The sequence below is a fragment of the Nansenia antarctica genome (genome assembly GCF_963989245.1).
Source record: "Nansenia antarctica genome assembly, chromosome: 2".
In the NCBI taxonomy this organism is placed as follows: domain Eukaryota; kingdom Metazoa; phylum Chordata; class Actinopteri; order Argentiniformes; family Microstomatidae; genus Nansenia; species Nansenia antarctica.
The window spans coordinates 19,195,314-19,211,420 of NC_137675.1; the positions used below are offsets into that span (position 1 = coordinate 19,195,314).

The window sequence follows — 16,107 nt, forward strand, 5'->3', positions numbered from 1 at the left end:
GTATATTGGTATATTAGTGCATTGCCCTTTCCCCTGCAGCAGCAATTTCTTCCTTGGTAGCAGATTGTTTTTGAAAAATGCTGGCCTGTACTCTGAATGAGTCGTTTTCGCTAACCAGACACAGAGATACCCCTTTCCCAACCCCAAAGAGTCTGGATGTTGTATCACAGCCAAGCATGGCATGCGCGAATAAGATGTTGTTGCAAACAACCTGTAACTTGATGATCAATATGGACAACTTCTTCTTTGTTCAGTTTGACTGTGGATTTGGAATCCATGGTGACTGCATGTGCTTTCCTCTTGAAGGTATATTCTGTCACCTTTTTCCCTACCATGTCTTTTAAGACCCTTCTACCAACTTCTTTTGAATGGTCCACATTCACCGCATTATGGGCTGTCACACCAGTGATTAGGTGCTGAAGGTGTTCATACCCGGCAAACGGATTTTGTGACTCCAACAATTGAAGTATTTTGATAGTGTCAGCGTTGTCTCGTGCCTGTCTTGATGCAGAAAGGTCCTTGTGCTGTTCACTAGTTTCATAGTTTACCCCTGTCACTTCTTTCATTGCGTTGTTGATTTCAGATGTTGCAGGGTTGGAAAGAACCCAGACCAAACGTTGTGTTTCAGACATACTCCTTCCCTGTGTCAGTCCTCCGGTTGTTTTCATACTTCGCATGAGGGCTTGTTCTATTACAAGGTCGGGGGATAGTCCGGCCCAGTATTCATTTGATCTACGAACAACTTGCAGACCATCTTCCTGAAATCGTTTGTAAATTTGGGGATGTGTGTCTTCTAGTTGGTGCATTTTCTGGAGGTATATGGTCAATGATTTTACATACAAGTTATGTCCGGAGGCAGCCTTGAATGGCATCATGTCTGTCAGGGTATCAAGGTGCTGATCCCAATTTCCAGTTCTCTCCGATCCAATGAATGCACAGACTAGGTCGATCATCTCCATGTACTGTAGCCACAATGCTGCTGCCGGTCATTTACCATGGTTGTCTTCTCTGCCCCCAAACGCTGAGCTATGATCTGGAGTAGTGCACTTGCATTTGTCCCGGTTGCGGTGGCAGCCATAACACTGTCCTACAGATCTGAGGCTTCTGCTAGTTCCTCTGGTACTTTGGCATGGTCTGTGGATTCTCCATCTGGCTGATCAGAAACTGTGTCCTCGCTGTCATCAGCAACGGTACCATCTTGAGTCAACTCTGACACATCCTCTGAGTCCACAGCATAGTTTGCTTTGTTTGGGACAGGCAGTTTGACATGAAAAGTTTTCGCTGCCAGTAGGGTGTTCAGTGCTCCATCAACCAGGAAATGACCTCGTATGGCCCTGGCAACTGCTTTTCCTTCGAGCATTTTGGGCACCGTATTTGGTGTGTACACTAGGCCCCCAGACTTCTGTACATATGGAACAATGTTAATGCGTCCGACATCTGTTAGGTCCTTTGCTGTCAACTTAATACGTGGAATGATGGAAGCTTGTTCAATTCTGCGGGTGATGCATACAATAATTCCCATGCCATAGAACGTTCCATGGCCATCAATTGTTCAGATATTATGGTCAGCATTATCAGCAACATATTGCATGAAGTGCCCAGGTGTGAATCCATGTACCTCAAGTTTCTCAGCTACTGCAGCACTTCAGCCAAACCCAAGGTGATACAGACTGTCAACTAGACATTTTGATTTTGAGAAATGTCTAACATATGTGTTTGAACTACTTACCAATGACAGACTGGGAGTGGTGTTTTCATTGTGTATTTTTTATTGAAATTACATCAATGATGCATCAAGTTGTGTTTACAGTGATATATTGTGGGGGACCAATAATATCTTTCACAGGATGGGGGTGGGGCGTGACACATGATAAGGAACATTTGTGACGCAAGCCATCTAGGGATAAACTAGTTACAGAAAATTAAAGTGAAACTTATTGTGTCAACAATATTTGGTTTTCTTTTTTTTTTCTCATAACACTCAACTTTAAGTTTTAAAGTACCCACTCAATATAGGCCTAATAAAGTTTAACGATCACTAAATACTTATAACGTGTGGATTGAATTCACTGTTCTCCTCTGCCTCAAGCTGCGTGCACACAAGGCCATTGCGTTGCACCGGAAGTCATTCATCTCAATGGGGCCGTTGCGTTGATCAGTTGCCTTGCTCTGCATTGCGTTTCTTGACCGTCAGGGTGCGGCAATCAGTAAAAAAAAATCAGCTTTTTGCGTTGCGTTGGATCCGTTAAAACAACCGGAAGTAAACCGGAAGTAGTTTCTTGCCCAGAGCTCTCGCCTCAGATTTAAAATCCTCAATTTTGGCCGCCATTGGCTAAAATCTGTAATTTGGCTCAACAAGTGTTAATATGTCATTTTATGAAGTTTTTATATGTTTTCAGGCGAGAAAGTAACCATATATATTCACAAAATGTGTCCAGTTTATCAAAATAACCAGTTTATATATCTTATCTGATGTTTTTTTCCCCACTTCTGTGGGAAACTTCGCTAGCAACACGAGTAGAGCTTTGCATCTGCGTCGCACGTTGAAGTACGTCAAGTCCATCCCACCAGGTTGCGCCAGAACGGTGGGTCACGGTCCGCGGTGTGCACGCGGCTTTAGGCTACTGGTAAGGGAGACTTGACTTGTAAACATAAGGCCAATGCACACGGCGGCAATTTTGTCGCACCGCCGAATTCAATTCCATTGTTTTGAATGAGACAATGCACACGGCGTGCGATGCGATTTTGTCGCACGACAACATTCGATTCTCCATTCACACCCACACACTTCGGTGGTGTGAATTGAGAATCAAATGTTGTCGTGCGACAAAATCGCACGCCGTGTGCATTGGCCTATACTCTCTTTTTTGTTCGTGTTCAAAAGCAAGGACTGTGTGATCATCTAATTATGTGTAGTTATGTGTTTTTAGCATGTTGATGTTCTCTCAGCATGTTGTGATGTTATAAAAATGCAGTTAGATGTTCATAGCTATGTGCCATTCTTAGCCGCTAGCTGTTAGCAGCGTTTGTTGTGACTTTTCTCCCATTCTGTGTTTGAGGTGTACCAACATTCAAATACTTGTGTCGTCTTCCATTTCTGTCCAGTTTCAATGTATGACACATCATTTGAAAGCTTACAATCTGTAGTTTCAGAATATGTAAAAAACTGAGAGTTTATGTAGGCAACTGATTGATGAAAACATTGTCTGGCGTCACATTTCGCAAATAAGTGGGTGTTGGGGTAGTTGTACCCCTAATACAGGTATAAGACTTAAGAATATCCTCTGAAAAAGTGTTTTATTGGAAAGATTGAGCCCCAAAACATAGGAAAAGACACCAAAAATGTTGGATAGGTATACATAGGCCCTCCAATATTAACACCATTTTACCCAGATGGCGTCACTCTAAAACATTGTTTAACCTCTTTTGACCTTGAAAAAAGTATGATCCAATACATTAATCAAGTAAGACTTTTAATATATGATGCAGGAGGGTATTAGGAACAATAAAAACTATGAAACATTACTATTGCAATTTCTTGAATTTTAATAACGTCAATTTCGCACCCACAGTATAGCAACATGCCTATTGCATACATAACACATAGAATGAACATTCTAATCATGCGCGCGAACATTCCAAAACATATTTATTTTCAAATGACTGTGAAGATTCTATTCGGCTTTACAGTTGATCATCAAACATGCAGACCAATGGAGAAGGTAAATAGCCTATTAGTAGATAATATGATGTGGACCAAACGTTATTTACAGTCCAATATCTGTGTAAACTAGTTAGTGTGTGTTTGGCCTCATAACTCATGGCCTGTAATTACATTTATTTATTTATTTTCTTGTGATTAACACACAACAGCCCTCTGTGCTGGAAAACCTGTCTCCTGTTAGTTACCGCTAGCCCCTATTAGCTCCCGTTAGCTTTGGCTCTTATTAAAATTATAATGACTCACACGACAAGGAATTCTCCGTTTCTTTGTGGTTGAACGAGCTTCTTTTGAGACATGAATGAAGTCATTGGCCAACATGAGTGTTACTAATGCAGACTGTATGAAGAGTTGTGAAACTGTGGTTTCAGTATTGAACATGGTGACCTAGCGACCGTAAAAAAACTGTCATTGTATTACCACATACATCATAAAACAAAACAGACGCACACACACATACAGTTAGGTCCGGAAATAATATTTGGACAGTGACACAATTTCCGTAATTTTGGTTCTGCACGCCACCACAATGGATTTGAAATGAAACAATCGAGACGCAATTGCAATCTCTCTCTCCTATCAGCGATGCTGCGTAGGAGTCTTCGTCAGGCGATGGAAAGAAGCAGCCCAGGAACTAGTAAGTACAGTGTGTGTGTGTGTGTGTGTGTGTGTGTGTGTGTGTGTGTGTGTGTGTGTGTGTGTGTGTGCGTGTGTGTGTGTGTGTGTGCGTGCGTGCGTGCGTGCGTGCGTGCGTGCGTGCGTGCGTGTGTGTGTGTGTGTGTGCAGCACTGGACTGAACTGAAACTGCAAGGGAATCTGGCATGTCTCCCTGCTGCTGATCACTCGGTCTCTCACAGCAGTGTTTAAAACTAACTCTCGATGAATGTATTGTCACCATTGCCATCTAATGATCACAAGGTTGGCAGATCAGCGGTTCAAGCCCCGGCTGGCTACATGTAGAAGTGTCCTTGGGCAAGACACTGAACCCCCCAAAAATTGCTCCCAGTGAGCGGGCCAGCGCCTTGCATGGCAGCTTGCTGCTATTGGTGTGTGAATGTGTGTGTGAATGGGTGAATGAGAGGCCGTTGTAAAGCGCTTTGGAGCAGCAAAAAAGGTGCTATATAAGTGCAGTCCATTTACCATTACCATTTACCATTTACAACATCTATGGGATGTTATTGAACGGTCTTGTCTATACAACGAAATTTGGGAGGGGGGGCTCCCCTGGTGCTAGGAAAAAAATACTAAAAACAAGAAGGGAAAAGAGCTGGTTTACATAAATTAAGGCTATATACACTATCCACTATACTATACTATACAAATAAAACACTGTGCTGTACTCTATGCTATGCTATAAATTCATTTACATTCATTTAAAGTGTCGCAGTTTGCAGGTTTGAAATGTTCACAGTTGTGTTTCAGTATTGCACTTGATTACAATCTAGTAGCTGCCATCAAATTGTCTAGATTGTCCAGGGCCTAGAACCTAGGTCTTTGCTGTGTTCAGGGCCTGAATGGCCCTAGGGTAGAAGCTGAGCTTCAGTCTATTTGTCCTTGCGGACATGGTCCTGAACCGCCTGCCCGAGGGCAGCCGAACAAAGTGTTCGTTCCCAGGGTGGGATGGGTCTCTGGAGATCTTGGAGGCCTTCCTGAGGCAGCGTGTGTTGTACAGCTCTTCCAGAGAGGGGAGGGGGGCGCCGATGATCTTCTGGGCCGATCTCACGACTCTCTGTAGCGCTTTCCTCTCTGCGGCTGTGCAGCTGGAGAACCACACGCAGATGCAGTAGGTGAGGATGCTCTCCACTGTGCAGCGGTAGAAGGTCACAAGCAGCTCCTGTTTGAGGTGGTATTTCCTGAGGACTCTCAGGAAGTAGAGCCGCTGTTGTGCCTTCTTGATGATGGCTGCTGTGTTGGTCTTCCAGGACGGGCCGTGCTTGACAGGATTAACGCGATTAACAATGCAGGGGGAGGTGGAGGAAGAGGAGCCAGAGGAAGGCGAGGAAGAGGAGGCCTCTCCTCGGAACACCTACATCCTGGCCCATCACGTAGGCTTTTTTTCCCAAGTAAATCAGAGTGTGTGTGTGTGTGTGTGTGTGTGTGTGTGTGTTTTCTACCTCCTTTGTTCTTAATGTGCATTATTTTAGATTAGCTTCAACCCATTCTTCTCTCTCCCCTGCAGCATTAGTGACCAATGGAGTGTGGAAGGCCATCCTCTTCCTCCTCCTCCTCCTCCTCTTCCTCATGGGTTAGTGTGACATCACACCCTTTACATTCTGGAATCACATGTCTGAGCCGTTATACCCCTAGACACTTGTGTAGATATAGAAGGATTGAATAGGTATTAAGAAAGATTGTGAAAATTAATTCCACCAAGTCTATGAGAGGATCAAGGAGCAACCACCATATTGGTTTACATATCGAATCCTCTGAGATCCCCTGAAGGGTTGTTTCTGACCAGAGCCTGTGTATCTCTCCCTGTCCTCCAGGTTTTTTTTCAATGCAGTCCCCCTCGCTACCAGGTGAGACAAAGAAACAAGTTTGCTTTATGTCACAACAGGACAGATATATACAGTGGGGGAAATAAGTATTGAACACATCATTATTTTGTCCAGTAAATGTATTTCCATTGAGCCTATTCAAGTGAAATTTGCACCAGACTTTGGTATTAACTCAAACAATCCAGACAAAAAGAAAACATATATAAATAAAGTTATGTGTAATAAAGTGGAATGAAACAAGAAAAAAGTATTGAACTACACTCAAGTATTGAACACTAACTGAAATGAATTCAATACTTATACTGCTGTGAGCCAATCAGAATCGATGAGTCTACCGACTGTGCTTATGCATTTGGTTCCACTGTGCTTATGCGTTTGGTTCCACTGTGCTCAGGTAGGTGACAGTAACTGTAGATGTCAATTGACTACACTATCAGTCTATGCGAATCAAAAAGCCATTGTGTTTTTTTCTGTGATGTTTGTTTATCTTATTCCTGTATTGCTGACTATGTTTTAGTTTTTTGTAACTCAATATAAATGTTATACAGAGAGGGTGTTAACAGAACACCTGACTACATGTGGTTGGATGTGTTCCTTTTCCGTCTCAGTTTGTTGTGGCTTGATACTAGTGCTTTCTAATCCAGGGGGAGGTTTAATTTGTCTCAGGGAAACTATCCTTGTGTCTTTATGTACTTTGTACATTGACCCTTCGTCTTCCCCCTCATACCTTTCGTCTCCCGCCCCCCCAGCATGCGACCGACCCTCCCTGAGAGACAACATGGTGTCGGACGGATTTCAGAGGGTGTCTGCCCCCGGAGACAAAGTGAGGCTCTCGTGTAAACCAGGATACCAAGCAACATCAGGCGATAACACTATCGTCTGCGATTCTACTGGAAAGTGGACCAGGATTAGACTTGAGTGCATACGTGGGTCTCCATCACAATTTTTGTTTACATGTTTTATTTATTTCGTTTTCCTTTATTTTACCAGGAAGTCCCATTGAGGTCTGAAAATAGGTCTTTTCCAAAGCGAGACCAAGCCAAGATAGCCAACGTAGAGATAAAACGTTATTGACGAAAGTCAACAAGTAGTTGTTTGGAATTTTTCTTCATGTTACACAACAACATATTATCAGCATTTGTCAATAAAAAGTGATTCAGTTAAAACATGACAGAGCTTTATAAAGGAAAGCATTATACGACACGTATTTACAATGTGGTCCTATGAATACGGGAGTGTCTTCTGAGTGATGATGCTACTGACCCATACCTCTTCCTCTTACAGCAAGGGTGTGCCCCACCCCACAAATACCACCTCATCTAAATATGGAGAAAATAGACTATGTGTACCAGAGTATAGTCAACTACACCTGCGAAGAAGGGTATGATCAAGTCACATAATTGGACAGCCTAACGTTGTCTGTGTTTTGAAATTCTATCCCATGTTTTACTCAGTTGAAGAAGCTGTGATGATTGGATGCTGTATGTACAATGGATGGTTGGATGGAAATATAGCTGCATGACAGCGGGCTGCATGTGTATGAAGCCGTCTCATATATGACAAGATATTGGCATGGACCAGTAATAACCTGTAACAGCTGAGTGTGGTGGTCCACAGGTATATTCTGCATGGGGCCAATAGCAGTGAGTGCCTAGCCGATGGGACCTGGAGTGAACCGACACCTGAATGCAAACGTAGGTACTACATCCACATAACCTATGAATATTATTCATATATACATGGATATTGCTTATACAAGATTTAGACTATGGATACATAGGCTACTTTTGGACATTCCTATGAGCACAGTAGACCTACATGTGTCTGTATGCGATATGATTTAGTCAGACTTTCATAATGTGGTTCTATTGACAAAAGTCCATATGCTCTGCCAATCTATCTTAGTTGTAAATTCTCTCTCTTCTACCAGCGGTTACCTGTGGTCCAGCTCCCATCCCCAAATATGGAACAATGGTCTATGACAATACGTTGAAAGATGAAATCTTAGAGTATGGCTTTGGTGGGGCGTACGACTGTCTGCCACCGTTCGTCCTGTTTGGCAATGTGAGAGGGTCATGCACCGCTCACGGCAACTGGACTGAAGCACCTGAATGTAAAAGTAAGTGTAAATAATTAGTCATGCCTTTTATCTATCAAAGAATACAAAGTCAATGCACTCCTTAAGGGCTCTAATTTCCGTGGGCCAAAAAGTGGCTATATTAAAAGTTATATTTCTAGTACTGGAAGTACTGCAACTAGCGTACCCAAGAAAAAGTATACTTAAGTGTACTGAAAATAGATTGCAGGAGTAATTAATATGATTACAATATGTTTGTGTGTTTCTACACTTACTTGAAATACACTAAAATACCTCTGCCTCTACAGTTGTGACCTGCCCTCCTCCGAGGGGCATATGGAACGGTTACACGACCACCAGGGCAAACAGAAAGCACAGCTACAAGGAGAAAGTCAGATACAGCTGCAACCCAAACTTTTCTCTGGTTGGGCCTGTCGAGACTGAGTGTCAGGAGACCGGGGAATGGTCACTGAAGCCAGTCTGCAAGGGTAAGATCATGGATCCTGAGTAACACTTGTTAAGAGGTAGTGCATAAGAATTGTTTTATTGTTTAATTGAACTTATTTGGATAGCTGAGCTAGTTCTGATCTACCGGTCAGTTCACAGTCTGGTCCCTGTAGCAGAACCCTGTTCAGTGCCACAGTGAGGGTTCTACTGTACTTGGTGTCAAGAACGTTTTTTAACATAGAATAATGTAAAAAATATCATTGGTTTCAAAGCCATGTAGAGTATTTCTTTGCCTGGCTGCTTTATTATTTTAGAGACATTTCTGATACATTTTATATAAACTGGTATCTCAACTATGTCTGCGAAAATATCAATGTCATGCTTACTTAAAGGTCTACACAGCAGACCATACTCATGTATGGATAACATTGCTGCAATATTCTATTTTATGAAAATATATAAAGATTTAGGCAGGCGTTTCGCAGATGGTGTCACTTCTCGTCAACAGACAACAAAAACTGTTTTGGACCCCTTTTCCAAGATTGTCTTCCTCTTTGTTTACAGCCCATTGTCCCATTGACGTTAAGAGAGGAACGGTTCTCTACATTGGAAGGAAAGTCTCGGTTAAAGACCTGGAACCCAAACAAATAAATCATTTAGAAATGATATCTTTCTACTGCAAGGACAAGGTCAGAGAGTGTGGCTATCCTGTGTCAACGCAGTGCATCGATGGAAAACTCAACATACCAGCATGCTTTGATGGTGAGATTTATTCCAGGGGTCCAGTATTCCAGGGTTTCTCACAATTTTGCCTAATCGTAACCATATTTGTGTGTGTGTGTGTCTGTTTGTGTCTGTGTGTCTGTGTGTGTATGTGATTTCTCTCCTAGAACCTGGATGGGTTCATTTTGACTGGTATTCAGGTCCCCTCCCTTCAGAAATGCCCGCTTGTTGAAGCACAGAGACGCCTGATACAGCAACATGAGGAGAAGACAAACAACTGTTCATCTGTCTGTGAACTGAACATGAATAAAACTGTCTGTCCTATCATTCACTCAGGATGTTTCTATTAAAAAACAACCATTAGAGATTAGAAAACGCATTGGAAGCTTCAAATTGAAAAAATAAATAGACCATGATGCATGGTGTTTTCAAATATGTCACAAGGTGTCAGTGTTGCATAGCTGTACTGGTATTCTACATTTCTATACTACACTGGACGTTTGTGCGTCCTTGCGTGAGTCCATGTACGCATACACACATGCACTCACGCGCACATGCCCAGACCCATGCACACGCACAGGCACATTGAGTAAACACCTTGGTGAAAGTGTTGTGCTCTCAACTGTGGGTCATACAGATTCTGATGATCCCACCATCACCCGGTGTCAGTCTATGAAAAAAGATCCCTGCTCAATATCCTTGATAGGGCCATTTCAGAAATGGAAAACAGAAAACAGAAGAAGAAGGTAGACCTAATGACAGCCATATCCAGTCTTGTACCAAAATCCAGTGCATTTCTAGATTCCACCTTGTTGCGCCCTCTGCTGGCACTGCGGCAGATGATGTGAGTGAAAAATGTCATTCTTGTTGCAAAACCAATGTTGGTCAGGAAAAGTCCAAATAAAACCGACCTGTCCACTGTATGTAAACACCTACCAATGTATGAGGAAGCTTTTCCTGTGTTGCAGAAATTGTATTGATAGATCTTGATATTGATTATGGTGGAGGATATTGATCTCAGATGTCTCTCGTCTCTGCGTTGTGTCATTCCAACCATTCAATGTAAAATAGCCCCCTCAACAATCAATGATAGACTTCAAACACAGGTCGCTGGGTCCTCAGGAGAATAGATTTATCACAGAATTGCAGCATGTACGATACAGGCACATTCTCTCTCATTCCAGCTCGCAACAAACTCCAACCCAACAACAAGATCTTTTCACACAGACAGAAGCATATAAGCACCCATTTCACAGTTGTTGACATTCCCCATCAGACCATCCTGCAGCTGGTATCTGAAAACATTGATAAACTGTCTCTCGAGCAGTCTTGTAAACAGAATTCGATTTGTGACTTAATTTTCACCGTCTGTAATAAATCTACTACAAATGTAATAAATACACAATGGATGTATAATGAATACACAATGGATGTATAATGAATACACAATGGATGTATAATGAATACACAATGGATATAATGAATAGAAATATTGATCAAATCTAACAGTAGGCCTATGTAACAGCCCTGGTAATTGGTGTGTCTTCAGCATCATGTGAGATAATTGGTGTGTCTTTAGCATCATGTGTCCCTCCTCCCACCTACATCCCCTCTACCCTCCTATAGAATTGTTCTACTGTTAATGTAAAATACAATTTAAAAATCTTCTATCATTATGACTGCCAATGGCCCCTGGCCTGAACATAGATTACTTTTTCCTGCTATGACCGGTAGATAGATGATTCACTTACTTAGCCAAACGCATTTGTTGTAAGTCGCTTTGGATAAAGGCGTCTGCTAAATGCATCTGCTAAATGACAACAAATGTAATGTAAAGTTCCTTCTCCACACTGTCACGAGTTCTAAAACCCTTTTCTACTTATCTCAATTTGGTCAGATGAACTTAATCAACATAGCTAAGTATTTCAAAATTATTTCAAAAATGATTTGAACCTATGTATGAATCTATGTACCTCATACTCTGCATCATGTCATCATGGACCAGAATCTCAAAGGAATGTTTCCAACATATTGTGGAATCAATGCAAAGTGGTATAAGCAAAGGAAGGCTCTACTCAGTATTATACACTATACTCAGTATAGTGTTCCTAATAAAATGTTCGATGAGTATATGGTTTAAAGACTGAAGTTCTTTAACACACCAAAGAGAAGAGGGGGATTGCGCAGGACACCATTGCCTCAACATATCCATCATCCAGCTTGCCTACGACTAATAATTCCCTCACAAACTTGAGGTAGAATATTCATCTTGACCAACTGTCGGCAAACTTCCAGGGAAGTTTCTTTGGATGTTATTGTATTAACTTTAAATGAAGCTTCAGCAACATGAATGCACTGACATCAGTTAAATCCTATTTTTTCTTCTTTTAGGGGATGAAACGATCTCTGTCTTTCATGTTGTTTCCTCTTGATACATTATTTATTGTTGTGAGGCGCCGCTCTATATTAGTTTTTCTAAGATTTTCTACAATTTTGCAGGCTGTTTGGGGTCCCCTTTGAAATGTGTTTCTGACTCTAAATGATTCTCTCTCTCTCTCTCTCTCTCTCTCTCTCTCTCTCTCTCTCTCTCTCTCTCTCTCTCTCTCTCTCTCTCTCTCTCTCTCCTCTCTTGCTTCCACTCCTTTGCTCCTGTTCACAGTAGCCTTCTCTCTCATCTCGTGAAAAAATAGACTATAAAAACAATCCCTCTCTGAGGCCAAAATCTATCCTGGTGAGATGTTGTTTTACATCATGAGGAGAGTAGATGTTGTTTCACATGCTAACAAGGAAGGAAAGCTAGTCAGAGTAATAGAGTAAACCAATGTGCTAAATGGGGACGAACTTGAAATTATTGGTTTGGAGTTACTTGAGTTGGCGGATACGTTTTGGAGCGATCTTTTATGTATTAGAGTAGTTTTGTTCCATTATCTAAATTAGCATAGGCCTAGCACTTAGAATGAAGAAATGTATTAGCCATGCATTCTGAGTAGCATAGTGTGATTAGTGGAATATAACCAGTAGGCCTATATATGTTACGGTACATGTGGGAATACGGTACATGTGGGAAAACTAGGGTTAGGGTTAGGTGCTACGTCGACTTGGTACATGCTGACATGTCTAACCCTAACCGTAATCCTAACCCTACCCCTACCCCTAACCCTAACCCTAACCTTAACCCTAGCACCGTAGCACCTAACCCTAACCCTAGTTTTCCCACATGTACCGCATTCCCACAGGTACCGTAACATGTACAAAGTGTGAGGGTTGGTTCTTGTTTGTTTCCAACATGGCCACCAGATGGTGAGCTGCCCCTGCCTAGGAAGCAAAGAGTTTTGGGCTGGATAGGAGAGAGGAAATCTGAGAAAAGGGGGATCGAAGGTATGGAAAGTGGAAGATGTGGTGGAAAGGAAAATGTTTGCTGCTTTAATTGAAATGCTCCTTCAGTTGAAATGCTCCTTCAGTTGGCTACGAGTGGTGAACTTGTTGTGAAATCCGAGTATCTTTACAGAGATCAATGGCAACATCGTGGGGGGAAACTTGAAGGATGAAGGGAGGTGGAGAGCAGAAGAGGAGGGTGAGGAGGGACATGGGGGACAACTCTGTGTTGAAATACTATGCTGCACAACCCTATTGACTGACCTCCTCTCGTGTTTTTGCCCCTGAATTATTTTCCACTAATCACCTCAGATTACTCAATAGCGCCTGCCAGAGGATGTCTTGAGGTAGTGGCATCATGTTACCACGGTTACCAAGCCCACACTTCCATGATGTTCTGTACTCTAAGCAAACAGCCATTGAACACATTTTAATTCAACCAATATAATGATGTGTCATCTATAATGACGTTTTTATCTAATGAAGTTAGAAAAAAAAAAAAAAAAAAAAAAAAGTTATCACGCATGAAGTATTGATATCAATAAATGGCTACTTAAAACTAAAAAAGCCTGCCTTTTGCTTGTGCACCAAACCTCCTTCACTCACGGGTACAATGAGTAGTGGTAATAGTCGTCCAAAGGGATGGCTCTGCCTATTTTCATGTTTAGGTGAAATATCATCTTACCATGAGATGTCCCCAGTTGTGAAATATTCTCTGTTTCTCCATTTTCTACTTTGCTACCACACCACAGGCTAAGAGTAAGCAGCACCGTCTCCAATAGACTGGATTCCGACGGCAACTAGTTTAGCATCGTTGAAATGACATACCAAAATCACTCCAGAGAAACTTCAAACAAAGTTTAGCAGTGCCTCAAAGTAGACAAGCCTGTAAATGCTTTTATTGTAAACATAGCTTTACAAGAATATACAATGATTGGGTCACATATACTTCCTGGATTCCATTAGGATACCAGCAACTTTTTCGTTCACAGCTAGCAATCACTCCACAGTCAAGCGCCTGTCTAACTAGGGGAGAGGCTGGCTGGTGAAACCTAAACCAAAACAAAGAGGATACGTGTGGGTCTACAAAGAGGAAATAGTTCCAGTTCTGTACAAATGGATTATAGAGACTGTAATTGCTTTATTTTCACTAGAAATAATAGAAATAGATATAGAAAATAGCTTTAGCATAGTAGATAACGGAGAAGGGTAAGACGATATTTGACCTAAACATGAAAATAGGCTGAACTAATGCGTGAGTCAAGATCAAACCTAACCTGTTCACACCAGCACTAGACCCCAGCATTGATGCAGGTAGAGAAAATTATGTTTCAGAGTAACGAAATACTGCAAGGCCAGCAGATTCTACCTTTGTTGGTTGGAGCTTATTGCACCAACATGGTTCATGTATCAAAAGGGGATTCCGTAAGGGGGAAGAGAGAGAAGAAGAAGAAGAAGAAGAAGAAGAGAACAAAAATAGGGGAAGATTTGTGAAAACATCTGTGCAGTTGGTGCTGGGGAGGGGAGGCTTATGTAAATGTAATGATTCAGTGTTTTTCAGGTGCGTTTCCCCGCCTCCTTCCCTGGCTCACATGGCTCTTCTGTCAACAGTGGATAAGCCACTACCACTCCTTATCTCCTGCCCTGATTTGATTTTAACTTTTCTTTCAGTCTTTACCCGCTCCATCTTCCAGTACCCACACTACTACCATGGCCTGGTTCATAGTGGTAGGGAGTAATCTCTCCTCTTAATCGTCTGAAGACGAGACACTTTGCCATTCTCTACTCTTCAGTCTGGGTAATGGAGACGGTTGACCTCTTGGTGACCTCTGACCTCTATGTCTGCATCTCAACACTCTTAAGTGACTTCTTCTCCATCGTCTCCTTTCCCAATCATCTGCATTGATCTGAAAAACCACATGCTAGGCCAAAGCAATATGGTTGACGGGGTGTTTCATTTCACCATACAGATCTTGCACATCAGTGCAGGTAAAGGGAAGGAGATAAGGGACGGGAAGGAGACGGACAGAGAAGGCCACTGTAGACTATTGAGATGCAGCCTGTGTCGAACTTCATGGACGTTCATGGTCATGTCCCAACATCAGACAACGGTTTGGTGTTGCGGTGCTGTATTTGGTTCACTGACTGTGACTAAATGGGGGGTGGAAAGGACTTTTGGAAAGCATTGGTTGCCATTACATAGTGTGTCATCATCCTCCATGTGTTACAGTTTGGTCTTGGAATTGACCAATACTTTGACTTCTATCACGGTTTCTTCTGGGAGCAAACTACCACCAGACACAAACAATAGACACATCAATAAAAGCGCCCAGCCTTTGATGTCAGCCTTGTAAAAAGAGGAACAAATAAATGAATCCACTTCAATCGAGGTGGTTGTTATGATAGGAAGCAGCTGGAGATGGTGGTGATGGCACCGGTCCCTGGTAGTGTTGGGACTGTTTCCCCAACCCGGACCATGGTGTGGTGCCTCGCTGACGTAGTGAGTGCCCCATAGACAAAGGCCACGTCAAAACATATGAAAGCAAAGCCTTAGATTTAGTCACCCTTGTGAAAGGTGATGACGGCAGCGAAGGCTGGTGAAGTCCAAGAATGGGCAGTCATTGTATTATGCGGTCAAAGGCAAGGGCGGTCACAATCCGGTCAAAGGCAAAAGCAGGCGGTCACTACCCGGCCGTCGGCAAGGGCGTTCACCATACGGTCAGTATCTGGTCATTATTCGGTCACCCTCCCCATGGGCTTCAAAGCATTGGAGATAGCCATCTTGTCTTCTCCGAAGCCACAAACACTAAACAAGGCTTAGTTAAGAGAGAGGACATGCAGTGCTGTGGTGGGACAACAGGCTCGATTCTCCTCTCCTCTCCTCTCCCCATCCTCCTCTCCTCTTCCCTCCCTTCACAAAGTTGCTTAGGCATCTGTTTCATTGCCTCTGGGTGACTTATGTTACCGGATTATACTTATGTGTCTCCATATTGAACAATGTGAAGTTTGTCTCTCTGTTCCTTTGCCCTGAGTTGGTGTGGTCTTGTTAATCCTCTGTTTTTCCTTCAGTGAAAGCATCAGATGTTTACCGTGTAATAAAAGTGTGTGTTATTTGTTGTCAGCTACAAAGTGGGATCAGTCGAACTTCAAAGGACATCTGGTTGCTGGAGTGAAGTCAGTCACCACATATACATGGATAATGTTGCCAGAAAGCTGTATGGAATATTTACTGAAACACACGCTTCAGTGCCAACAGAGCAGAGAGC

At 42.5% G+C, this 16,107-nt stretch overlaps 1 long non-coding RNA gene across 1 annotated transcript; it reads left to right on the top strand.

The window, feature by feature from the left end:
• The first annotated feature begins 6,972 nt into the window (after positions 1 to 6,972).
• LOC308176034 lies at positions 6,973 to 7,913 on the top strand. The gene is made up of 3 exons (XR_013937998.1): positions 6,973 to 7,145; positions 7,504 to 7,600; positions 7,837 to 7,913. It is a non-coding gene; the product is annotated as an uncharacterized lncRNA (long non-coding RNA).
• Positions 7,914 to 16,107: the final 8,194 nt, after the last annotated feature.